Source organism: Camelus dromedarius, chromosome 22 (genome assembly GCF_036321535.1).
Source record: "Camelus dromedarius isolate mCamDro1 chromosome 22, mCamDro1.pat, whole genome shotgun sequence".
NCBI classification, from domain to species: Eukaryota; Metazoa; Chordata; class Mammalia; order Artiodactyla; family Camelidae; genus Camelus; species Camelus dromedarius.
Genome location: NC_087457.1, coordinates 837,408 through 863,710, shown reverse-complemented (window position 1 = coordinate 863,710; position 26,303 = coordinate 837,408). Strand labels below are relative to the sequence as shown.

Here is a 26,303-nt window from a genome sequence, read left to right as displayed (position 1 = left end):
GCTGGGAGGCTCTGTTCCCATGTAACATGTTAGGGCATGACTGAGCCTCGGGGGAAGAGCTGCCTGCCATTGGACTGTAGGTGGTTTCTTGTTCTGAGCTGATAAATTTAAGATGAATTCCATTCATCAAAAGAATTTTAAGTTCATCTTTGTAGGCAAACCTAAATGAGTTTTAGTTAAATGAGGTACCAAAATAGGCAACTGAGCAAGGGCTTGTCTTCCAAAAGCATTTGTGAGTCATGATGCAGTTTCTAGAGGCATAGTTTTGTGCACAGTGGGCAGGTTCCCAGCCCTCCCCAAGAGTATTTGTGCTAGGTATTTACCCTAAGGCATCACAAGCCTTTCACTTTCACCTTCCCAGGAATGCCATTGGAACTAGGAATTTCCCCAGCTCTTCAATTGCTCTGTAATTGGAATTCCTCCCTCAGGGTGCAGCAAACTTGTTTCGACCTCAGGGACTTCTCAATTGCTGTTCTCTGCCTAGAAAATTCTTCCCCTAAGAATCTGAATGACTGCTTCCTTCTCAATGGAAGGTCAGCTCCAGAGTGACCTCAGGGATACTTTCCCTAATATCTAGATAAAGTACCACTGCCTGCTACCATCATAGTCCTTCAGACCTGGGTTCATTGCTTGCTGACTTGTTCATATTCTGTTCCCCCCAACACAAACACAAGAATATAAGTTCTGTGAAAGCATGGTTCTTGTCTCCCTTGTTTACCTGTTCTTAAGCCTGGTAGAGAGTAAACTTCCCAACCTGCTGCATGTGATAGTAGGCAAAAAGTTTACCCCTTTGGACATAAAATAGGGATAACATCACCTGTGCTTCCTGCCTCATAGAAAAACTGAGGACCTGGAGTTAGGGTGCCGAAGATACTTTCTCTCCCAGAAACTTGTGACTAATTTTTTGATTCCATATATATATATATATATATATATTGCAAATATCAATACCATTTACCCAATTACATAACCCCAAAAGTCTTAGAACACATTTTGTGCTTGTCTTTGCTTTGCTCCCCACTAAACTACTCCTTAAACAATAGTAATCAGTTTGTCCAGGGGCTATATCCTTAAGGTCCCTCCCTTCAGCACCCTTCCTTCACAGCTTCTTGATTGCCTTGAGTCTTTCCAGGACCACTGATAATTGTCTTCCAACCAGCAGTTCAGTTTGTATTCTTTCCCCTCTTCCACCTCCCAAATTTGTCATCCACACTGCAGGAAAATAATTGTTGTAGAAGGCAAATTCCACACCAATACTGCTTAGTTTATTAATCATGTAATGACTTTCTTTGCCACAGGATCATGTCCAAATACCTTGAAGAACCATGTAAGGCAGTCTTCCTCTGTGTGCTTCTGCAACTCTCCAGCTTCACCACTTGCCCTTCTGTCATTTCTAAATCATCAGTGCACACAACATGGACAGAATGTGCACAGTCACGTGCCATATGCACCAACCATCCCAAACTGTTTGCAGTGCAGAGAGGAAGGATTCCAGGTGGCTTCACTCCCCTCTATCTGTGGTGTTCACATTGCCTTGTCAAACACCTGCCCATCTTTTAAGAGTCAGTTCAAGTGTACCTATTCTTAAAGAACATTCCAAACACTTGCCCTCTCCCCACCACTTCCAAGAGCTCCTCATTTCTTCCTCTGCACTGCCTCTGAGCCTTGTTGTATGCCTATTATAATACCCATGCCAGAGATCATCTCTGCCTCCTCCTCAGTGCTCCTTCATGGTCAAGTTATTTGATTCATCTCCTGAGCTTCCTGGGCCAGGCATTATACTTGGCATGTTAATCAGTATCTGGAAAAGAACAAAACAACCAAATTCAGTGTACTTATTATCTAGTAGAGGGCTTCATTCAATAACATACTTTTGACTGATATTTGAAAAATTGAAAGATCTCCTTGAAGGTTAGAGTTAGGAAGAAGGGATATTGTATTTATGCTGTTAATAGATATCAGTCGAATGGCCAAAATATTTTGTCAATGAGCTAGTGTTAACTGAACATTTACTGTGTTCAGAGTTCTGGATGTGGCCAATTGCAGGGGATGCTTGAAATAGCTTTTGGACATTTCTGAAATGACTCTGGCTTTATCATTTCACTGGGTCAAAATGTTAAATGGTCAGCACAGGTTCTCAGCTTCCAGGCAGTTTAGAACATAGTGCCTGAATGTTTTTTCACCCACTACCCTCTTAAAGGATTTTGAAACACTGTGTCCTTTCCTCATCCATTTAAAAAGATAATATGTAAAAATTTTACCTTGACTTTAAATCATTATAAAAGATGGTGCTTCTTACATTATAAATATTGATTTACAAAAACCACTCTTTTTAATGTACACAATGGAAGCTAAATTAAATACCAAAGTGATTTTGTATCTACCATGTCATCCATATAAAAAAAAAAAAAAACACATTATAAACAAACTGTTCTAGAAAAGCCAGGAATTTTACATAGTTGTTTCCCTTGCAGAACTCATTTCATTCCTCTTCTCCTATAAAACTTAATCCCCATATAACATTCTTGTGTTTGATATATTTTCTTGATTACAAGTGCATTCTTAGCTCACTCTCATCCATGTACACTCACCCCTTGGCTCAGGACACCTGCTGGACATTGGTTGAACATCAATTTCACCTTTTCTGTCTCTTACTTCAAGAGACAGAAAAGGTCCTCACAAAATTGGGAAGGAGGAAAAAGAAAAGTAGAAAAGGAAATCAGTGCAGGACCTGACTTTTGGTAAGGGAGCCAGAAAGGGTAAAACACTCTTTTACTGGGACACACACAGAGAGATCAGTTGGGATTGAAGGAGATCCAATGAGGGTGAGAGGAGTGCACAGCAGATGCCTGGCTGACAGAACTGAAAGAAACCAGCACAAAATATCCCTGTAATCAATCCCCAGACCTTGACTTGAGCTGTTGATGCTGAGCTAGGAATGTCTGCTGAAGCTGAGGGAGAGGGCTGAGGCTGATGGCACAGACTGAGTCTCATGGGGTTGGAGTGTGTTGTTTTCTGTGATTGGTAGTGTCTATGGAACAGAACTGCCTGGGACCTGAATTCAAAAAGCAACATTGCTGATGCACATGGTGTGGATTATCTAGTTATCTCATGGACATATTCACTATCTCTGCAGGTCCAGGGCCCAATTTGGCATTTCTGCAATAGAAGAGAAGCACGGTTCTATCAGAATCATCATAATTTTGGTCTGAGAGACCCAGGGGAAGTTCGGGTTGAAATCAGAATCCATGGCCAAAGAACCTGCATATTTCATTGGCACAACTGTGATTTTTATTGGGTCCAAGGCAGAGGGTGTGGATATGCTCTGTGGTTGTCTTGGTGGTCCCATGCCACAAGGAAGAGAGAGCCAAGAGCAGAGATCTGGGTGCACAGAAGGGGAAGTTGAAGCCTTTCCATCAGCCTTGTCTACTACATGAAAATGTGACAATAGGGATGGCAGTGACCTGATACTGCACTGAGGACCCAGCTGGGGGACTGAAGGATCATTACAGGAGGCCCTAGTGCATGACATCTTTAGATTTGTTTCCACTGGTGTTTCTGTGTAGAATTTGGACATTCCCATGGCAATAGAAAGGGCAAAGGAACTGTTATGAGTGTGTATTGGAAACATTCCAACACCACATACCACAGCCTGCACCCCAGAAATGGTTTGGAAGTCTCAATTCCAATAAAAGGAGAAACCCTAGCCACTCTCCAATCTGTGATAAACACCTAATCAAAATGAGGCTCTGTTAAACAACAAAAGTACATTGTGTTCACCACAACAAAAACCACATTGACAATCATAGAAATAACAGGCAATGCACTCACAAGAATGACATGGCACCACACCATACCAAAAACAGATCTCACAGCAATATCATGGAAATGTGCGCAGCCAACATAGGAAATCTTCCACTTAAAAAAAGCCCTTCAAGTCTACAACAGATAACTGACAATCTTTAACCCATAAAGATAGAGAGCTATAATAAAATGAAAAAGAAGAACCATTCCCAGACCCAACCTCCAACACACTTGGAAACTGAACAAAAAATAAATTAAAAAAAGGCAGCATGTGAACATCCTTATCTACAGAACAGACTGAAATAAAAATTAGATTATGACTACTTCTTAAAAAAAAGTTTTAGTTTTCTAAAATGTCTGAATTTTCAAAGCCACATTTTATATTCTCCACCACCTTTTTCTTGTCAATGAGCCTGAGTAAGGTGTTCACTCAGTGACCAAGAAGATCTCAGGTGTTGTCAGCAGGAACTAAAGCAAGCCTCCTCCTACTTGCTTCATCAAAAGAAAATCGACCATTAGTTCCTGCCACTGAGCCAAGAAAACAGGCAGTGAAAACACATTCAGTGTTGTTAATCATCAGAGAAATGCAAATTAAAACCACAGTGAGATATTACCTCGTGTCTACCAGGATGGCTATCATCAAAAAGACCACAAAACCACAAACATTCAGCAACAATGTGGAGAAAATTGAACCCATATACACTGTTGGTGTATAGTTTATACAGAGACTAGTGTGTGAGAGCTGAGTCCTGGAGGCCTGTGATTTATCCAGGAGGTCAAGTCATTGCAGGCAGCATGTGCTGCTTGAAGCCAGTTTTCAGCCCTGGCTGTCCATGCGCATCAGTCTCCTCAGGAGCTGAGTCCCCCAAAATCACAAACCCCCACCCAGAGATTCTGATATAATTGGCCCAGGCATCCTGATTTGAAAAGCTTCCCACTTGATTCAATGTGTAGTCACATTGAGAGACACTGTGAGCAACTAGTTCACTCTGGGTTTAGTCAGTATAATTTATACACCCAAACTAGGAAAAGAAGGAACAATAGAAATGCAAACTATTACAACCACAATGGAAAACAGGATAGTGGCTTCTCAAAAAACTAAAAATAGAACTAATATATGATCTAGCAATTCCACTTCTGGGTATTCATCCAAAGAAAATGAAAACATTAACCTAAAAATATATATGAACCCCAATGTTCATGGTAACCTTATTTACAATTGCCAAGATATGGAAGCAAACTAAGTGTCCATCAACAGATGACTGGATAAAGAAGTTGTGGTATATATAAAATGGAATATTACTGAGCCATAAAAAAGAATGAAATGTTGCCATCTGCAACAATATAGATGGACTTGGGGAGTATTATGCTGAGTGAAATAAGTCAGACAGAAAAAACAAATACTGTAGAATATCACTTATATATGAACTCTGAAAAAGAAAACTAGTGAACATAACAACAACAACAACAACAACAACAAAAAACAGACTCACAGGTATGGAGAACAAACTAATGGGTATCCATGGAGACAGGGAAGAGGGGAGGGCAAGACTGGGATAGGGAATTAAGAGGGACAAACTACTACTTATACAATAAATAAGCCACAAGGATATGTTATACAGCACAGGGAATATAGCTGATATCTTATAATAACTATAAATGGAGTATAACCTTTAAAAACTGCAACCTGGAACTTATATAATATTGTACATCAACCCTACCTCAATTAGAAAAACGTCGAAGACCAGTTTGCCCCATGTGACCGAGGTCCCTCCAGTTTTGCCTCCTTTTCCTATCTGTAGGGCTCAGTGTCATCATCTGTTAAATAAGGTACTCAGGCTAGAAGGCCAGCTCTACTTCAAGAATCCTGTAAATCTATTGAAAGCAAACTAAATGATCAAATGAGAAAACTCAATCCCAGCATGAGCAATCCTTACTGCTGGCAGAAGTTCCATCTCCACCATGATGAAATGAGGAATAGATAGTGCACACTTGTTCCTTGCTTTCATAGACAGGAAGACACAGCTGATGTTATGTGAGATTTAAGAAGTAGGGAGAACAAGCCACATACTGCACTAAACTTAATACTCTCATCTGCCTTTGCTTTCCCTTCCTTGCACACTTACTGGAGGTGAGATGTGTTTAATTAAGGTTATATACCAATAAAAACCAAATTATTATTTGCTTTTACCCATCAAATTTGTCTATATAGAAAATGTTTTCAAATAATAAAAATAACATTTATTAACCATAAAATTTCAAATAATTTTAAAACACAAAGAGTAGAAAGTAAGAGTTATCCATCTCTTGCCCAGATATATTTTATTTCCTTTAAGGAGTTTAACACATATCATTCAATACCTTTTCTTATATATATATATATACATAAAGTATATTTTAAATAAAATGAATTAATACTATGTGTAAATTTTACAACTTGCTTTTTCATTTGACAATATATACTGTAGACATCTTTTCATTTGAATTTACATTGCTTTACCTCATTCTTTTTAAAGGCTGAATAGTATTCTACTGTCCAGATGAAATAAACTGTATTAAGCCCTCCCTACTGAGCCTGGTCCTCTCCCCTCTAAGGTGCAGGCCCCTGCATCTGTGAAGGGGAGACGTGGTCTTGGGGGAAGAGCAGGATGTGCAGACAGAGGTGAGCAGGCAGGGAAGCAGGGCCAGCTGACTGCCACTTTCTGCCCTTCCCCTCTGGCTTTCAGCAACACTTCCTTCATCCTACAGTTACATGAACTGCCTTTTTCTCCTTTCAAGTTTCAAAATTCCCTGCACTCAAAGAATTTTGGAGAAACATTACATGAACATTTTCTGATTGTTCATTTCAGATTCCTCCTTCTCTCTGACAATAACACATCTGGCACTAATCTAAATACTCATGAAGCAAGACCATCAAACTCACAGAAAGCAAGAGGGGAAGGACCCCCTTGATTTTTCAGTCAACATGGAGGGTTAAAATTGTCCAATTTAAAAATACAGCTGGGCAGATAAGAATAAGAGATACTAGAATATTTAAATCAAATACTTCTGGCTAACTGAGTTATATTGCCAAGCATTTAAGTCACCCTCACTCCAAGAAAAATATTTTACCAGGAATCAGGCCCTTAACAAATCCTATAAAACAGAAGTCAAATAGGACTATATGCAGACTGATGGTAAGGGTCTATTATTCTCAGAATGCTGGGCATTTAATTTCAGAATGAAATCCAACCATGTTACCCAAGCAGCTTATACCTTATATAGCAGATGGTGGACATCAATGGGACAGTTCTGCGTTACTTTGTCAACAACATCTGAGATGGATTGCATAAAATCCAGGTTGGTGAACAGAATTTTGTACAGATATAAAAGAAACAATACACATTTCTCTCAACAACTTTTTTAAAATGTAACTTTAACAAATACAGAATTCACTATGCCTTTTAAACCATCACATTGGAATGAATGTGTCAAATTAATCCAAGTGACTCTGTGCATGGAGTGATGGTGATATGTCCCTTCAAGAGATGAAATGTGTGGGTTTAGAGAGGGAAAAGAAATCAAACAGTAACGAAGACAGACCAGCCCTGCATTAGAATACACAGTGACTCAAAATTTATACGAGATTGTAAAAAGCAAGTGCTCAGTGTATGTGGCATGTAATGAAAAATATTGTAGATAATGAGCATGTGATGTATAGACACTAATGTCATGAAAAGTTAGCCAGGATATAAGAAAAAACCTAGTCAGTGACTCACACTGTAAATCTGAGCTAGAAGACTGGGAATGGGGAATGGTGGTGGCTTCTAGGTGAAACAATCAATATGGTAATAACCATGTTATTAACTAAAAAATCTTACATTCAATTCCATAAGTGAAATAAGCTAAAGTATAAGTAATTCAATTACAAAATTCTTAAAAATGCTTTAAAAATCATGAAAAGTGTCAATGGGCTCGAGGGAAGAAGAAGGCGCCATGCAGCTGTTCACTGGACTTTGCTGGTTTATGTCTATTTTAACTGAAGCCTATCACGAGCGAATGAGTGCCGTGATATCAGGTACTGTCAGACATACATTGTGTGCCATTTCCCTGAACAGTCACACACATCGAAGAACAGGCAGTGGTTTGTATTTACCTATTAAATGTAAACTGAATGAGGCAGAAAAATATACCAAAATACAAATAAAGTCCATTTTACTTAAACCTTAAAATATTGCCTCTTAGTTACTGCTTTTACAAATGCAGTAATAATTCTTTGTGACTACTTGCTAAACTGATGATATCTTTAATTCTTCTTTCCAAGGCTGTCCTCAGACAGAAGCTTTATCTAACTTGCAGCAGGGAACGCAGCAGGACCAGCTGTACTGGGTTAAATGTTGGACTGGGGATGGATCGTCATGTGTGATGGGAAGGTTATATGTACACTATCGTACTCTTATACAGAGGCAAATTCCAATCAATCATCGAGATTAACTAGTTTTCATATCAGTAGGAGATGAATTTCAAATCCATTCTCTTCTATTGCTCTTAAAGCTTCTTCCTAACCACTCTTGGTTTAACCAACCATTAACTGTTTAACAGATAGCCAGATCCAAAGAGGAGCATGATGAAACACACAGTCAAGTGCGTGGACCATGCAGGAGCCAGAGCAGCCACTGAAGCTGCAGCCTACACTCCCAAGGTCCTCCCTGAAAGGTGGCCACCTCACTTGGGAGCCCAACGGGGAGCCACTCTTGCACACACGAGGTGACAGCATTGCTCCACACACGTCATTCTCTGCACACTCAGAAAGCAAATGTCTTACCTCTGGGTGAAAGAAAATTTCAGGGCCTGGGAAACTTTCCTAGCCAACATCGATAATGAATTTCTTCTGGCTTATGGCATTGTTCCCTGTTTGCTGTTTGATCCACTTCCGCTGATCCACGTCATACTTGGCAAACTTCTTGACTATATTGGGGCAAATGTGACAGTACCTCTCCTGCAGACACACACACAGAGATGTCACCAGGCATTAGCGGCCACCCAGTCTGCCCTCCGGCAAACACCCAGTAACTCCAGCACCACAAACCCCCGACATCAGTCCTGCCCAATGCCACAGCTCCAAGGGACACTTACTGGGCTCAGTGATGTCTAACAGCTATGCTCTGGCCACGTACTCTGCTTTCTTTCCAGCTCTGATGTTAGTCTCAGCCTCACTGTGTCACATGTTGCTGCCTACTATCTGAGATGATGTCTGACGGTGCCTATCAAGTCCCTAGTCTCCATCTCCTCTCTTCTTACTCCTTGTATGCCCCCACGTGGCACCTGCCCAGGCACTCGCTGCCACCCACTGGGACAAGCAGACCCGCATCGCAGCCCAACCCAGATCTGAAGGCAGAAGATCTGGCCCTGTGGTCACCACATCCGATTGGCAGGGGGTTAACCTGCTCTGCGGTCTGACACAGCACACTCAGTGGCTCCATGACAGAGAGTTAGTGAGTGCCTAGGCACGTGGGATGCACAAGTGAATAAAACACACACAGACCCCTGCCCACTGGCCCATACACTGGCTGAGAGTCAGAGTAACAAGTGACAGTGATAAATAAGTAAATGGCAGAGCACTTTATAAGGTGCTGGGACCATGAACCAAAGGAAAGCCCGACTTTGACAGGATGGAGCTGCCACACATTGGGGCATGAGAACCCGCTCAGTGCCAGCCCCAGCCTGTGCTGTGCAAAGTGTTTCCTCAGCTGGTGATGCCTGACTGGGGGTCTCTGGGTTGATCATCTGTCCTTAGAGCTAACCTCACAAGAACAGCAGTTGGCCCCTGGGTACCGGATTCTGAAAGTCAGCTTCCTGTGGGCCAGGTGGGCTTTGTTCAATGCCTGCACTTTGTCAGGCCCAAAGCTGGTGCTCAGGAGGACCTCTGAAGGCATTTTCATGATACTAAGTTCAAAATTTCTTAGAATCCCTGAAATGAAACCTAATACCATCCTTGGTATACTCTGCACAACTGTAAGACTGATGGGCCAGACTTGCTACACACCCCTGTGCTCACTGATAACTGAGTGAGTGGGTCACCCCATACAACTTCAAATCTACCAGGCTGAGGGCAGAAACAGTAAGTTGTCCTAAGAAACCAGGTCAATGTCTCGCAGCAACTCAGAGGCTTAACTGAAGGCAGGAAGTGCCTCCACAGTGTTGATGGTGTGCAGTGTGTCAGCCCCAAGTCCTGGACCACCACTGTCCCCACCAACAGAATCCACGCATCCACAGGCCCACTCCTGCCCACAGGGGCAACAAGACACAGGGTAACTCTGACCCACTCCCACAGAGGGAAGTGGGGCAAGAACTAACTGACAGCAGGGATGGGGTGGCTGACCTGCAGGGAACACAAGGAGCTCTTCCACTGCCTACCTTCATGGCTGAGTGATACATTGTCACTGCCCAAATGGGCCAAACCTGGTTCAGGGTCAGAGATGGACCCCAGAGAGCCAGTGAGGAAGGTAAAGCCCACCACGAGGACTAGGAGAGCAGCCTCTGTCACAGTCAGCATACTCAGGGCCCTTCTCACCTGCATGGCCACCCCGACAGTCAGGAGCCAGAGGCTGTGAGACATATTGGTAACAGGAATGGGGAGGTGAGGGAACTTGGGTCATCTATCCAAATTTATTTCCTTGAAGAAACACAAGGAAAGGACTAGGGGAAGTTCTAGGAAATATTTTAACATAAAAAGAAAGTCTTATGCTACTTCTGTAAACCTTCCCCCAGGGGGAAAGAATTGACTCCCATGGGCTGCCCAGGACCACACACCCAAGCTGTGAAGTGACCCATCCCTGGAAACTCTAGTCCTGGGTACACCCGGGCACCCAGCCACCCTACTCACATGGGCCCTGACTCGCACCTGTGCACCCTGTCCTAAAAATACCTCTCCGTCCACCAAGAGTGTCATGCAAAATGTGAGACTCCCCCCAGGCACTAGCTTTCCTTCAACCAGCTTGTTACTGGGTGCAAAAGTGGGAGGGAAGGGGGGAGGCTAACCTCCCTTAAACTCCCCTGCAGCTCAGAAACTGTGTGTTCAAGGTCACATGTCACTTCCATGCTTAAATTTTTCTCCAAAAACAAAATCTTTGCTCTTCATATAATAATTATCCTTGTATTAATAAGAATCTTTTCATTTTGACTAAAACAAAACAAAAACAAAACAGTAATTTGTCCTGATTTTGCAACCTGAAGAGAAAATTGCTTTGAAAGGGGTCTGTCAACTGCTACCTACAGAGTGACACAAAGACCAAACCGATGGATCAGTCAAGTGGGCATTTTAAATAAGGACCAATGAGCCATTTTCCTCCGAATCTTACTGATTTAATTTTAGAGCTTCCTGTAACTCCTCCAGCATGGTAATGGAGTCTAGAAAACACAGGTGGACTCTGTTCAATGATTCACCCTAGAACAGCATCACTCTGAATGGTAATTCTCAGGGTACAGAACCACACACAGCAAGAGCTGGAAATGAGTTTGAATTCTGGCTGACTGCACAGGATTCCTCACAGTCACTGCTGCTGCTGTCTGCTCCTTACTCAGGAAATGAAGCCTGGAGGGAGAGGTGCAAGACACATTGGCTAATTGAAGGTTCTGTCTAATCAGTCTCCAATTAAATGACATCGTACTAGGCAGGATGCTCAATACCAGTTATCAAGCTGCTCTCATTTACAGCTGGAGAACTCCACAAGCATCCATGTTCAGAGAAGAGGCTAAGTTTTCAGCCCCTTAATTCAAGTGGTAAACAGATGGAGACCCACATTCATGGGGAGGGGAGGGAAGGCACAGTGGGATCAGGGGTGGTGGCCACAAGGGGAAGTGTGCAAACACTATTTCTCTCTCACCACCAAACTGGCCAATTTCCCATCTGTTTTTACCTTAATGGCCTTTGCGGTCTCCAGTGGTTGCTCAGGAGGGATTCCCACCTCCCTCTCCCTTGGCAGGTGTTGAATGAAATACATATCTCTACCTGCAATAGGGATGTGTTTGATGCAGCTTCCAATTACCTAACCTTCCACCTGGGGAGACAGAGAGGCAAAACACCATGTGAGTAACTCGAGGAGGAAAGCCCTCCCTGGACTGTAAGTTAGACTCCTGCCCCCACCTGCCCTGGCAAAGCAAGCATTTACTGAATCTTCACTCTGTGCAAAGCTCAGGACTGGGGGAGGGGGAATAAAATGACCATGCATGCAATTCCATTAGGAGAACCTGAGATGCTCTGTAAGCAAACAAAGTGGCCTTTCCATTAGGAATGTGAAGAGAAAACCACAGAAAGCAGTTAATTTCCAAAATGCTGCTGTCTGTCCGAACAATGGGTCATTTTATTGTTCCTCTAACAAAAAGGAAAAAGTTTTAACTATTAATTTTATAAACATTTTTATTGAGTTATAGGCATTTTACAATGTTTTGTCAAATTCCAGTGTAGAGCACAATTTTTCAGTTATACATGAACATATATATATTCATTGTCACATTTTTTTTTTTTGCTGTTTAACTATTAATTTTTAAACCAACTACAAATTGGCTTGCATTTAAAAGTCAACCACCTGGTTAGCATGCAGGACTTAGAGTGTGACAACCAGGACTCAGATCCTGGTTCCACATCTGTGGGCAGAGTAACCATGGCCACATCTGTTAACACATATGTTTCAGCCTTGGCACCTTCACCCATCATATGCGGTGAGTGGGTGCACAGAAGAGACCCAGTGACAGGGAGTGGGTCAAGTACACAGCATGGTTTAGGCATGCATTTAAGACTCAATAACCGATCTGCTCACTCTAGTAAGAGCTGCACTTGGTAGGAAGGAACAGTCTGTCAGGTTCCCCTCAACCCTATGCTATGTGAGATCCATGCTGGGGGGAGTTTGGATCCGCTCACCCAGCTGCCCTCCCGGACCAGTGACCAGGCTGTCAGCCATCACCAGCAGGAGAGGGCCAGGAGCTGCTGTGTGGTCCCAGGTCCTCACCAGCCCCCTGGGGTGCCACTCAACATGCAGGCCACAGGCTGGGAAGGTCCAGCTCATGCTGGTGGGAGTAGCTGTGCAGAGTGGACAATGTCCCCACCTGCACCAGGTAGAGGAGGCACTCTGAGCTCCCTGATGGCACTGGCTGCTTGTCACACACTCATGGAGACAGAAGGCTGGAGCAAATCCTCATCCATCTGACAGATGGATCAGTTCCACTATGTACAAGCACAGTTACCACTGAAGTTGCAAGAACAGGTGACTGAATTCCTCTTATGTCTTCTGAGGTGCCCAACTTCTAGAAGTGAGAGAGTGTGTAGCCTTTCTCAGGAGCCCAAGCCAATTGTAAAATATTTAAGATCAAGATAAATGATATGTACACATTATTAAAATAAAAAAATCATAAGAACAGTAGCTCTCACAAACAGAAACTATTCACAATTTCTATACTCAATACATTACATATAACATTTTCTAAAATTAATTCAACCCATTTTGAGTATCAGCTTCATCACAGATTAATATATTAAAACAAACCACAGCCAATGGTAGGAAAACAAGTAAGTGAGTTGTGCTACACCCACATGATGGGCTGTCAGGTAGTTACTAAATATCTTTCCACAGAGTATTTAACCATAAAGATACATCAGGGATAAGTCAATATGCAAAATACAACCTCAGGAGCACATTGTACAATTAGAACATGAAATCAGATGGAGGGTATCCCAACTGTGCTTAAAATGTGTGTTGTTTGTCTAAGAAAAAGAGCTCAGTAGACTATACCAAAAAAGTGTGGCACAGTCCTATGGGCAGGTTTGAGGGTCATTCTATTTTCTTCTTTACATTTCTCCATTTTACCTAAATTTTGTACAGTAAATGTAATTTTTATAAATAGGGGGAAAAAACTGCATTAAGAAACAGAGAAAAATTTGAACAACAACTTTCTCTGTGGGCCTGCACGTAGTGTGAAACTTGTTTCAGATGCACAGGGGAGGCCAGGAAGCAGACCCACAGGCACAGGCCCTGACCTTGGCCTGCACTGACCTCTGAGGACGTGACCTCAGAGAGGAGCCAGGCAGGGCCACACAGCAAGTGGCACCTAAACACCTCACACCCAGGAGGGGGCAGTGTTCCGAGACTGGATGAAGGGGCTGCGAGCACAGAGCATGCTCTGCAGGCCTCCTGCCTCTCCTCACCCCCGGGCAAAGGGGACACTGGCAGGGTGCAATGACAGAGGGGAAAGATTTGGCTTTTTCCTCCTGACTGTAGACACATCAGCCTCCCCCTGCAGTGATTTCTGAACTTTGAGGTATTAAAGCACCAGCATATTAGTACATCATCTCTGCAACGTCCTGAAATAAAACAGTGACTATTTTTAAATGAAATAAATGAATTGTTTTTTAAAAGAAAACTAGTTTGCATTTTTTAAATTTGTCTTAGTTGATTTACAAAATTCTGTTAGTTTCCAGTGTATAGCATAGTGATTCATTTATTGCATTTTTAAAAGGAGCTTAGCACATAAACACACAAACCTATATTTGCACAAAAGATACTTGTAATACACAAAATAACAAACATTAGTATCAGGGGTTGCCTCCAAGAAGGGACGTGGAGAAGGAAAGGCAGGTCTGAATTCCCAATGTAACCCCCTCCAGATAGCTTCAATTTATTAAAAAAAAACCTTTAAATAATTCATTTAACTAGTCCATTGTACCAAATATATATATATATATATATATATATATATATATATATATATATATAGTCTCTTGAAGCCTGAATTAGAAATCACTTCTGTTATATTTTGAAAATTAAAACCAAAAAGTGACATTGCAGAGCATCCTACAAGTCAAGGTGAACAATCTCTCCTTCTTGGCTCTTAAAAAATTTTTAAAAAGCAAGAAACAAATCCTCTCCAGAGGATTGTCACAGAAAACAAAATCATCCTCCAAATGTTCATGTGCCGCACCCACTGATATCCAGATTACAGTTCAGAATGAAAGTCAGGAAAGCCCCCCTGGCAAAGTGACACCGGGGCCAAGCAGAGCCCCGGGACATCAGACGACTGCTGACACCAGACTGCACAAATCTGCTACTGCAAATTTCCAACTGCCAGTGCCACAGACACTAGGCATCTTCCACTTTCTCACACAACTGTGTTTAAAGGCTCTTGTTACCTTTGCTAAGTACAGGTATGTCTTCAAAAGTGGTGCTTTAATTAACAGAAGGGTTTTTTCTTTCACTGCTTCCTTCACCTCAAATCAGGTTAGGCCCACAGACAGAGCAGAACTCGGTGCCCTGCTGACCATTGGGATAGTGTGAGTGACCCCATCCCTGCTGTCAATGATGATTCCTGTTAATGTGTGTTCACCAACTTGTCATGATGTCCACTACACAGCTAAGGCCAGCACTGCCTTCACAAATACCACAGAGACCATCAGCATGGGGACTTTCTCAAGTGTTCCACAAGCCTATCTTCAGGTTGGAGCAATAAGCCCTTTCTTTCTTACTGAGTCTGAATGACCTTTCCCTTCCCTACCTTCCATCTTCCTCCCAAATCCAAATTCCAAAGTGGACAACTAACATGTAAATTCTGTGCACTTAATCTGGAGGAGTCAACTTCTCAGTAAGATAAATCAAAGCTTTGCAAAGAAAAGCCAGAGAGAAAGGAAATTTATTGTGGAATCAGGAGGTTTTAATTTCTAATCCACTGGTTCCCAGTGTGGGTCCACAGATGGATTGCAATAAGACTACTTGTGGGGACTTTAGAAAGACAAAATACTGGGCCTGTCATCCAGAAATTCTCATCTGGCAGAACCAGGATAGTGGTTCTCAACCAGGGGCAATTTTGCCCCCAAGGAGCACCTGGCAATACCTGGTGCCATTTCTCGCTGTCACACTTGAGGGAGGGGAGGCTGGTGGTGGTGCTTCCCCTGGTGGGTCAAGACCAGAGATGCTGCTAGACATCCAACACACAGCTCCGTACCCTCTCCTCCCCTGAGGACTGCCCGATCCAAAATTTTGAGGCTGGAAACCCGTGGTCTGATATAAATTCTGAGAATGTGTATTTTGAAAAACACACTTTTGAGGAGACCTTGCTGCATAGATCACTTTGAGAACCACTGGGCCAGTGTTTCCTGAAGTGTCTCCTACTCCATGGAACAGAAACAGCTTAGGGGTGGGGGAATATTTCTGGTTAAATTTGGAAGTGGTGGAATAAACAGAGTTTCCTAATGTAGGCATTTTCGGAGCCTTTAAGACATCACTGTCTACTGAGAATCACCACACAGAGGACACAGCATGTGGAATCTTCCAAGTTAAACATCTATGCAACTCCTCCTCTTTTTTCCTACAAGTAAGGGAATAGAATATGCAGGAAGCATTTTGGAAAACAATTTTATCATTTATTCCCCCAAATTTCAGTCAATTCCCTTATATAGAGGCAGATACATTACACCTAAAAACAACAAACCCCCCCCCACGAAGAACAAGCAGCTTCAGGGGAAGTTCTGCAAACTCATGGAACCACAGGAGCTCAGATCCACAAAGGGAAACCCTTGAAAGATTTATTTTGTTTCATTTTGTTTTGTTTTAACAGATTCTATAGTATATTTTCTTTTTTATGATCAGAAGTAAAAATAGCCAAAGAACCACACCTATATCTTGATCTTGTCTTCCTGAGGATACCTTAGATTTTAATGAATGTAAACAGACAAAAGCTGGACAAACTCTACACCAGCAGTAAAAACATAAATCACAGAAATTGCTCTGTACAGTGTTTGAGCTCAGACCTGAATGGGATGAGTTCATGTGCACTTGAGTGCATGGGAAAGGAAACCACATCACACAATCTTACAGAGGCCTCTAGAATCACCATTTCTTCCACATTAGACAACTAAGGTCACTTGGGAATCATGAAAGTCACTTGTCCTTACCTGAACTGCAATGTAGAGTCCCGGTACATTAAATAATTTGAACATAATTTCTGCAAGATATTCTTTATTTTCTGGTGTATTCAGAGGAGGTTCTGTCTGTAAGGAAATATTCACTATATTTAGTGTTCACCCAAATTTCATGTAATTACATCAGAACAGCAAAATGTTAATCTAAAAGCATGTTCATTAAGATGCTGTACAACTCCTTAATTTGACAGACAGAGTACACCCAGAGTGATTGATTAAACATATTTTGGCTGTGAGGTTTAAAATCTTTGAGAGAGTAAAGCCTCTCTAAACACTTCTGCTCTTACTAATCCACCCCAAAACAAGAACAAGCTACAGAAAAGGAAACTCCACCTCGGATAACAGAACACCCAAACACCGTGAATCTGAAGAGACATGCACTGAGCTGCCAAGGGCAATAACAGCCCCACTGAGACCAGATGAGTGAGGACATGGAAAGAGAACACCAGTGACTTCAGATACCAGGCAATATCCAGTTCTCCAGAGAAGAGCAAAAGCAGAGAGCCCTTGCTTGGAGTCAGAGCAGTCTGAGCAGCACAGCTGCAGGAGCCTCGCTCCCCAGGTCGCTCCACTCAGAGCACAGGCAGCAAGGTGAGAAGTTACACCTCCACCATCAGCTGTGAGAAAGACAAGCCTGGGACAGAAGCTGCTTCACCCAGACACTGCCCACCACCCAGCCTAAACCCGACACACAGCCAGTTCAGAAAGAGATCCCCTCACTCAAAGATGAGGAAAGAACACAAAGAGACTAGCCAAACACCATATAAAAACACTCAAAGAAGAAGAGAAGGGAGAGAGAAAATAGGAAAAAACAAATGGCAGATAAAAAACATGTACCCAGAAAAATATAAAAATAAAGCAGATGAATATCATGACATAGATATCCGAGTTTTTTAAAATGTCTATTTAAAATAATAACTATTATCTAATAGGAGGAAATTAACAGGATTACAGAAAGATAAAAATAAATAAAACTGCTTTTTGTCATTCAGCAATGTGTTGAACATTTTTCCATGTTAATAAATATGGATTTACATCACATATTTAAGCTAGGGAAAAAAAGAGAGAGAAAAGGAGAAAAAAAAAACAAAGAAAGGAAAAAAAATCTAGGCCTTTTGGCAAAAAAATAAATAAATAAAAATCCACATTACCCTTTGTTATATACTGAGCTGTGTGTCCCAAAACTCTTATGCTGAAGCTGCAAAACTCAGGTGACTGTGTTTGGAGATGAAGCCCCTAGAGGGGTAATCCAGGATCAGTGAGGTCACAGGACAGCACTAACATCTCTGCAGGATAAGGCAGAGGGATCAGGGAGCTCTCTCTCACTCACACACAGAGGAAGAGCCACACAAGGACCTGGTGAGAAGGAGGCCATCTGCAAGCCAGGAAGAGAGATCTGATCATAAACCAACCATGATGGCACCTTGATCTCAGACCTAAAGCCCCCAGAGCTGTGAGAAAACAACTGTCTGTTGTTGAAGCCACTCAGCCTATGGTGTTTTTTTAGGCTTATTGAGCAGAGCAACATACTCTTAAAGCAGGAAAAGGGCAGCCTGTCTTGGCCATTGGCACAGCTGCATGCAGGACACTGGGACACACAGGGCCACATTTACAGACTTTTCTGGCAGGAAAATATGACCCCAGAATTCTATATCTGGCCACACTGCCAATCAAGTCTGTTGCAAAAACAAAATATCTTTAAACATACAACAACTTGAGAGAATTTGGTTTCTATGAACCCTTCATGAATTAACCATCAGACAATAAGCTTTAGCCAAATAATAAGAATGCATAAAGTACAGCCAAAGACTTACAGTGAGCAAGTAGTCCATTTAAGATGTAGGGATAAATGCTTTTCTTTTCTGGGAGAATCTATAGCTATAGAACAGAATGTAAATATTATAAATTAAAACAACAGGAGTAGTATCAAGTTGACAGGCACAGATGGAAAGGAGGAAAATATAAAGACACTGATGCCCTTGTGTCATGGAATCAAAAGATATTGTTTTCTTGGTAGAGCAGCAGAGACACCAGTAAACATAAAGTCACAAACATAAATATCAGAGTAAGTTCACTAACATAAACAATCAAAAGCAGGTGATAGAAGAAAGGAGGAGGAGGTAAGAAATGTGGCCATGTACCAACGTGGTCACTAAGCACAGTAGGAAATAATCATCCCTAAACAAATACAGGTAAATATCTTATACAAAAGTACAGTTATTTTAAAATATGTTTTACCAATTATCAGAACGAATATGCACCCAATAGAAACCAAAGAGAAAGCCAAGCCTGAGTTTTAAAATATCCATACATAAATAAAACACACTAAAACCAGAAAGCACAGCACCAGAAAAGCAGCTGTGACCACACACACCTGCCACACAGCCCAGGCCATTTCAGCACGGGCAACGGGAGAGCTCCAACTCCAATCAGCCCAGCTACACCCCACCTTCGATTTTACCAAGTTTGGAAAGTGATTTCCTCTCTCCATGCATAATTAGCACTGACTTCACAGGAGTCTAAACAAAGTGCTCATGGCAGCACCTGGCATGGGGAACATACTCAGTGAAAGTGCATTATTATCACTAAAATCATCAGCATGTACCAGTGAAAAACTCACCTACTGAAGAGAAAGTCTCTGAACAAAGACTATGAGACAAAATCAAATTCCATTGTCAAGCCAAGGGACATCTAAAACAAGGTGCCTCAGAGAGGTGCACAGTTGTCACAGCTTCCAAGATCAGAAAAACATAACTGCACATAACAAGGAACTGATTACACAGATTAGGTCACATCCATAAAATGTAACACTTTGCAGCAATTAAAAAGGATGGGCAGTGTGTCTGCAGATATGAAACAATATCTACTATAAATTTGCTACATGAAAAGAGGCCTCTCCATACATACACATTCTTAAATATACTTCTGTATCTACAACATTTTTTTAAAAAAGCAAGGTGTATGAGGGAGAGAAATGAGGAGCTGTTTATGGGCACAAAGTTTTGATCTTGCAAGATGGAAAAGTTCTAGAGTTCTGTTACATCACAATATCAATGTAGGTAACGTTACCAAATGATACATTTAAAACTGTGTTAAGTGGGTAAATTTCATATATTTCAAATTATAATTTCTAAAATTTTTAAAGTAAAAATCAAAATGTACCATAGTATGTCAATTTTGTTACCATTTTATGAATCAAGTTTATGTATAATCCATGTGCCTGCACATAATTATTGCTGGTTAAGCACCAGTAAAGTTGGTTTCCTCCAGGAAGGGGATCTGGAAGGCAACACAGAAGTGGGAAAGAGACACTCTTGCACTGGAAATCGTACTGCACCTTTTGAATTCTGTGCTGTGTGTATGCTAACTCTTCAAGCAAATAATCAAATCTGGCTATCAACTAGCTGGGGGCTTTAGTTTATACTCCTGTCTGATACAAAGCTCAAACATCATGCCCCAAGTAAGTTTTAATTACTCTGATTAGAATCAATACACTCCCTGAATGGGAGAGAGAAAGCAATCTTAAGACATAGACAAGAAATAATAAAGTCATCAAAAGCAGATTGTAAGTAAATGATCTAAACGTTATTCAACAACACATTACTTATTTTAATGTGCCTACCTCAAGGGGCTGAGATCAAATTAGTTAATACCTTAATGTTCCCAGTACACATTAAGAACTGTGTTAGTGATTACTATATCAGATTTTTTTTTTTTAGTTTTCTTTCATTTAAAGCACATGAAGAATAGCTGTGGATTCCAATATTTAGGTTACAATATATCTCCTTATGGCACCTCCTATCCAACCTGAAAAACAGGCCTAATAACTACCTACCCCACAATTGTCTGTGGGATTAAATAAGTGAGTTAATTCATGCAAATGCTTGGTGGGGAGAGGGCTGGGCCTTTAGCAAGTGCTGAATATATCAACAAACAACTGTAATATCAAGAATATATCTCAGGCCAGAAGAAATTGAATGTATTAACTCCAGAGACCTAGAGTCTTCTCTTACCTTGAAGAGGAATCCAAGCACCTTAATAAGTTAATTTTATAAACATAACATTTAAACTGATTAGAGGGGGAATAGGATGAAGAGAGGAAGGCTAGAAAGGTATGCAAAGTGGGAGCATAGTCATGCAATGTTTCCTTCCTGCCTGGTTTAAAAAAAAATGTGAGCCTATAGAAGGCATTCCAACAAGAAGTAGATTAACCCTGGCTCTGGATTCTTCCTGGGTTTAATTTCAGTGTCAAGTGATGTTCCAAATAAATCCCAGATGAATGAAAAATATATATAAACATCAAAGGAAAGTAGGTTTACTTACATAAAAATTTACAATTATAGATGTTCAAAAACATAACCTACAAAAAATCAAGTGAGAAAAAGTATCTGCTTATGACAAAAAATTCTTATCTGTTATATGAAAGAGTTCACACCATAAACAGATTGTGGCCATACATACAACAGAATATTATTCAGCCCTAAAACAGGAAGGAAATTCTGACACATGCTACAATGTGGCTGAACCCTGAAGACCTTATACCAAGTGAAATAAGCCAGTCATGAAAGGACTAATACTGGATGATTCCACTTATATGAGGACCCAGAATAGTTACAGTCATAGAGACAGAGGGGGGATGGTGGGGGCTAGGGCTGGGAGAGGGGGAAAGAGAGTTATTCTTTAATGTGGACAGAGTTTCAGTTTGGAAGATGAAGAAGTTCCTGAGATGGATGGTGGTGATGGTTGCACAACAATGTCAATGTACGCAACTCACCAAACTGTACATTCAGAAATGGTTAAAGTGATAAATTTTATGGTATGTGCATTTTATCACAAAAGAAAAATTTAAGTAGAATAAAGTTCAAAGAAATCATAGCAACAATAAAAGCAATAAAACACTGATATGTACAAAACCCAGGACATGAATAGGCAATTCACAAAGGAGAAAATACAACTAATAAATACATGAAAAACTGTTTAAGATCAAAGGTATTCAAACTGCAAATTAAAAAGTCAAATAATCAAAAATGATATTAATCAATCCTAAGAGTTCAAATAATGTGGCTTCTTGTACATTGAAGATTTCAGTGTGAAATGGTATACCAGAGATTCAAAATTATTAACACATCTGGACCTCCAAATTATATATATATATATAATTTTTATATTCTTAATATAAAAATGTTCTAAATATAGAAAAAAATGTGCAAATATTAATTTATGTTATGTCTTACAAAACCAAGAAACTGGAAACAAAAGTAAACATCTAAAAATAGTGGGGCTGCTAAACAGACAGGAAACAACCACTGGATACATGATTGCATGACCATTAAAGCGAGGATTATGAAAACCGTGCAAGAAAATGGGGGAGAGGGATGGAGGACACAATATTGAATGCAAAATCATATAAAAACATGAGTGAAAAGATTAAGTATAGCTATACTAAATGATAATATTTATGATAATGGGATAGGAGTGTGAAAAGCCCCACAAGAATCTTCCAAATTTTCTAAATCGCACTTATAGTTCTATAATAAGAAAAAAAAAATTCATTACAAGAGTTGTGAAACCCTGAGTTACAGCCTGTGTGCGAAGGCCACAGAAACTCCCAATACAACTTCCTGGTTTATTTCTCCACAGGCGGAGAAGCTAACAGAAGAAAGACTTCACCCCAGGGCAGAAGCCACAGCACATCCTGGTGTGGCTTTTCCCTAGCCTGTTGGCTCTGTAACGTGGAAAACACTTTCCATATCCAACCACAGTTGTGAAGACAGCTGAATTCTTGATCTGCCAATGTCTTCATACCTGTAGTCACATCATTATGGCAGGCACTGCAATTTCCCTACCCAGTATCTATTCTGCCTTCTGCCTTAATGACAGACCACTGATCAATCACAGGCCCAGAAAACAGCATTTCCCAGACTTCCTGGTGTACAGGGATGGCTAAGTAAGTTCTGGCCAATAAGAAGCAAAAGTTATTGGATGTGTCTTCTGGGAAAGCTCCTTACAAGGTTGAAGGTAGACTCATGTAGTAGGCCCACTTCTGCTCTTAACCCCTTCTTTCCTGGAATATGGAGGTGATGACTGGAGCTGCAGCAGCTAACTTGTGATCTAAGGCAATCTTAGAATGGAAGCCATATGCTAAATATACTAGAGCACACAGATCCCTAATGACACCAGAAACCTGACATACCAGCACTGCCCTCCCTGCTACAAATGACTTTAAGAAAAATAAAACCTTTAACTTGCTTAAATCACTGATTTTTACACTTTAGTACTTGCTGCCAAACAATTCACCATCTGTGAAGAACTAACATTAAAATCTATACACTTCCATTAAGAGAATGTTTACAATAAAATTAGGTTCTCCTGGCTCCTGTATCAAATTCAGCATTATTAAAGATACATTCTTCTGGGTTCTCAGAACCATAATCATAAATCTATGTTTTCCTCAATCCTCCTTTTCTCCTATGTTTACCACCAGTAATTGTTCCTTTAGAGGACTAATTTAAATAAAACCTTCCAAAAACCATTATTTATATATAACGAGATCTAAATTGGAGATATCAAGTTTTTCTTATTTTTTAAATACTGAAGTATATGATTAAAACTTCACATGAATGCAAGTTACATAAGCATTGTATTCATAATAATGGTAAAATATCATCAAGTATTAATTCAAAAATGAATAATTAGTCAGTACTATAAAAATCAATCCATATTTCTGGATAAAGAAAGCAAGCTGAACACATGCAACTAATATTGCTCCAGTCCCAAACCTCTCCATAACTGCAGTAAAGAAACATTTTTAAAAACATAAATCCTCAAGGAAGGGCAAGTAGGAGTGGAGATGACAATATACTGAAAATGGGAAGAACACGGGCCAGCAGTAACAGACTCAGCAGCGCCAAGGATGTCCAGCTCCACACCGGCCAGTGCTAGTGTACAGGACAGAGCAGGTCTGAGCCACCCTAATGAACCAGGAAGGGAGTTACTGCGGTAAGCCAGGACAAGCCACATGTCATGGTGATTATTATGTGTCATCTTGACTGGGCTAAGGGGTACCCCGAGAGCTGGTAAATGATTCTTTCTGGGGTGTGTCTGAGAGGGTGTCTCTGGAAGAGCTTAGCATGCAGCAGACTGAGTAAGGAGACCTGCCCTTGCCAATGTGGGTGGGCAGCACACAGGCTACTGAGGACTTGATTGGAAAAGGATGAAGGAAGGGTGATCCTCCATCCCTGAGCTGGGACACACATCTTTCCTGCTCTCAGGTGGATGGCAGAGCTCCTGGTTCCTAGCATCCTTGGGCAGCACTGCTGCTTGCTCTTCCTCCCCTGATTCATATTCAGAAAGGTTTGCAAATCTCCTCTACAGTTACAATTCAATTTCCCTTCAAGAGCACTGCAGTTCTTTAGAATATATGATTCTGTCTTGAACTCTGGGCAATTCAGTATTAGAGAAAAGAGTGTGGTTCCCATTTGCTATCTGTTTAGCCCACGTGACCAACATGAGTTGAGTCTCTGAAACTTCTTGAAAAACATGAGCCCTACTGAGCTCATTCCCACCATGGATGTGCAGATGTCTGTCATGGCAGTCAGAAGGGACAATTTCATAGGCTACTGAGGGAACTTTAATTTAAAACTTTTAGACTCTTTTACACCAAGAAGCCATTAGCTGATGTAGTGGTTCAGTAAATGTCTTCAATGAATTTCTGGACATGGCCACAAATCCCTGTACCTGCTTCACTCCCCTTCAATTATCCCATTAACTGATGAGGAAGGACATAAGCCTGAGATAAAACCACCCTTCTCATAACTTCCTCTGTCACATCATGCAGCAAACACACCTCCTAACTTCAAAGTACAATAAATGTAGCACAATATTTTCTTATGTTTAATGTAATAAACAATTATTTTTGAAAATTCTCTTCAGATACTCATTTTTGGCAAAGGACTTAAGCTTTTCCATATTCATATCAAACACCTCCAGTTCGTTCCCAGCAATTGGTTTTATTGTACTGCGGTGTATATGCCAGCTAGAGCAGAACAATTCCTGGTAGGAAAAATTTCCTGTGGGCTGTGTCCTAGTGATTGCATTTGCTCCACGGGCCTAAGACTCAGACTCCCTCTGAGCAGAGCGGGATGGGGCAGGCAGGGAGAGGAAGCTGGGCCCCAGGCCCATGCCTGGAGTCCTATCAACAGGTAGTTATGTGACGTATGAGAGAAGGGAACATGCCAAGCATGGCAGGTGGGAGTCTGTAATTTGTTTTGGCTGTAAAGACAAAGCCACTTTGACATACTGTCAGTTTCCTGGCTCCATGTATTTTACATAAACCATCATAGATACACAGGAGAGAAAATACACAGTGGCCTGTAAAACACAGTACTTGGACGTGGCAATTCCTATTTGTGAAGATACAGCCAGGAAAATGCTTAGAGCACTTTCAAGGACTTGATTTAATACACACAAAATATATAGATTCCACTAACTACCATAACAGCCTTGTACTTAACATATTTTAAGCCAGATAATTCTAAAGAATATTCCATATTTAACATTAGGAAGAATTATATAATTGGATCAGGGACCATTTGACAATGCACTAGCATGGAAAAAATGCAAAGCTAAATTATGTAGGTTTTAATGTGCAGCCTATGTTACATGCAATTGCTCTCCTTAAAGTAAGTGTTTTATACATGTAATTAATTTTAACTTAAAAAGAACATAAAACAATGAAAACAGGCTCCACAACCAAGAGACACTTCTCTTCATTTCTCTGTATTGTTTTATTTCATCTGAACAAGATCAATTACATCCACAATATCAGGGCCTGTAACTCAGCTCAGTGTTAGTGTGAGATTTAACCTTGGCAAAACAGCACCTTGACTCAGCTCCCTCTGCTGTAAGAAGCAAAGGTCAGAGCCAACCAGTTATTTCAAGAGGACACCTAACTACACAGGTGGTTTCCTACCCAAACCCATTCCTCCCTCCTCATTCCTTGCTGCTGGAGGCCGGTTTAGGTACTTACCTCTTGGGGCCAGGTGATGAGATGTGGTCCCCTCACCAGCAACAGGAGAGAATCTTGACTCATCAAAATGTACCAAAGTAATTTTGTTCCCCTCTAGGGCCCACACTGGGCACGGACAGACAGGGCAAATCTGCTAGGAAGGTTTCTGAGGATGAGAGTCTTAATTCTAAAACTCTGAAAGTAAATACACCAAAAGTCAGTACAGGAACTCGGGCAGCCACCCTGGGGCCTGAGGGGAACCAGCACAAGAGGCCAAACAGGTGAATTAGGCTGGGTTCTCACCTCCATCTCTGAGCTGCTCAAGTAACCAGTCCTGAGTGGCCTGACACTGGCATCCTGTTTTGTGGGATAATAAGCCCTCTTTGGTTTTGGACATTTTGGTTGAGCCTTCTGTTATTTGCCCAAAAAGCACTCCAACTCATACAAAGAGCTTTAGTGGGAATTAAAAACTCCCCAGGGAAGAATATCCTGGGTTTAAAATCTAAGCAACCAAGAATCCACAGGGCTCTTCTCTCAGTCCCAGTT

General features: G+C 41.2%; 1 long non-coding RNA gene across 2 annotated transcripts; it reads right to left on the bottom strand.

Moving 5' to 3' along the window:
- Positions 1-1,243: 1,243 nt before the first annotated feature.
- On the bottom strand, positions 1,244-26,303 carry LOC135318867 (uncharacterized). Of its 2 annotated transcripts, XR_010377257.1 has the most exons (6): positions 26,061-26,303; positions 25,779-25,952; positions 12,704-16,819; positions 11,703-11,843; positions 8,609-8,782; positions 1,244-1,801 (listed from the first exon to the last, which is right to left on the bottom strand). It is a non-coding gene; the product is annotated as an uncharacterized LOC135318867 (long non-coding RNA). The 2 variants fall into 2 exon arrangements; XR_010377256.1 differs by having other exon boundaries at positions 25,779-26,303.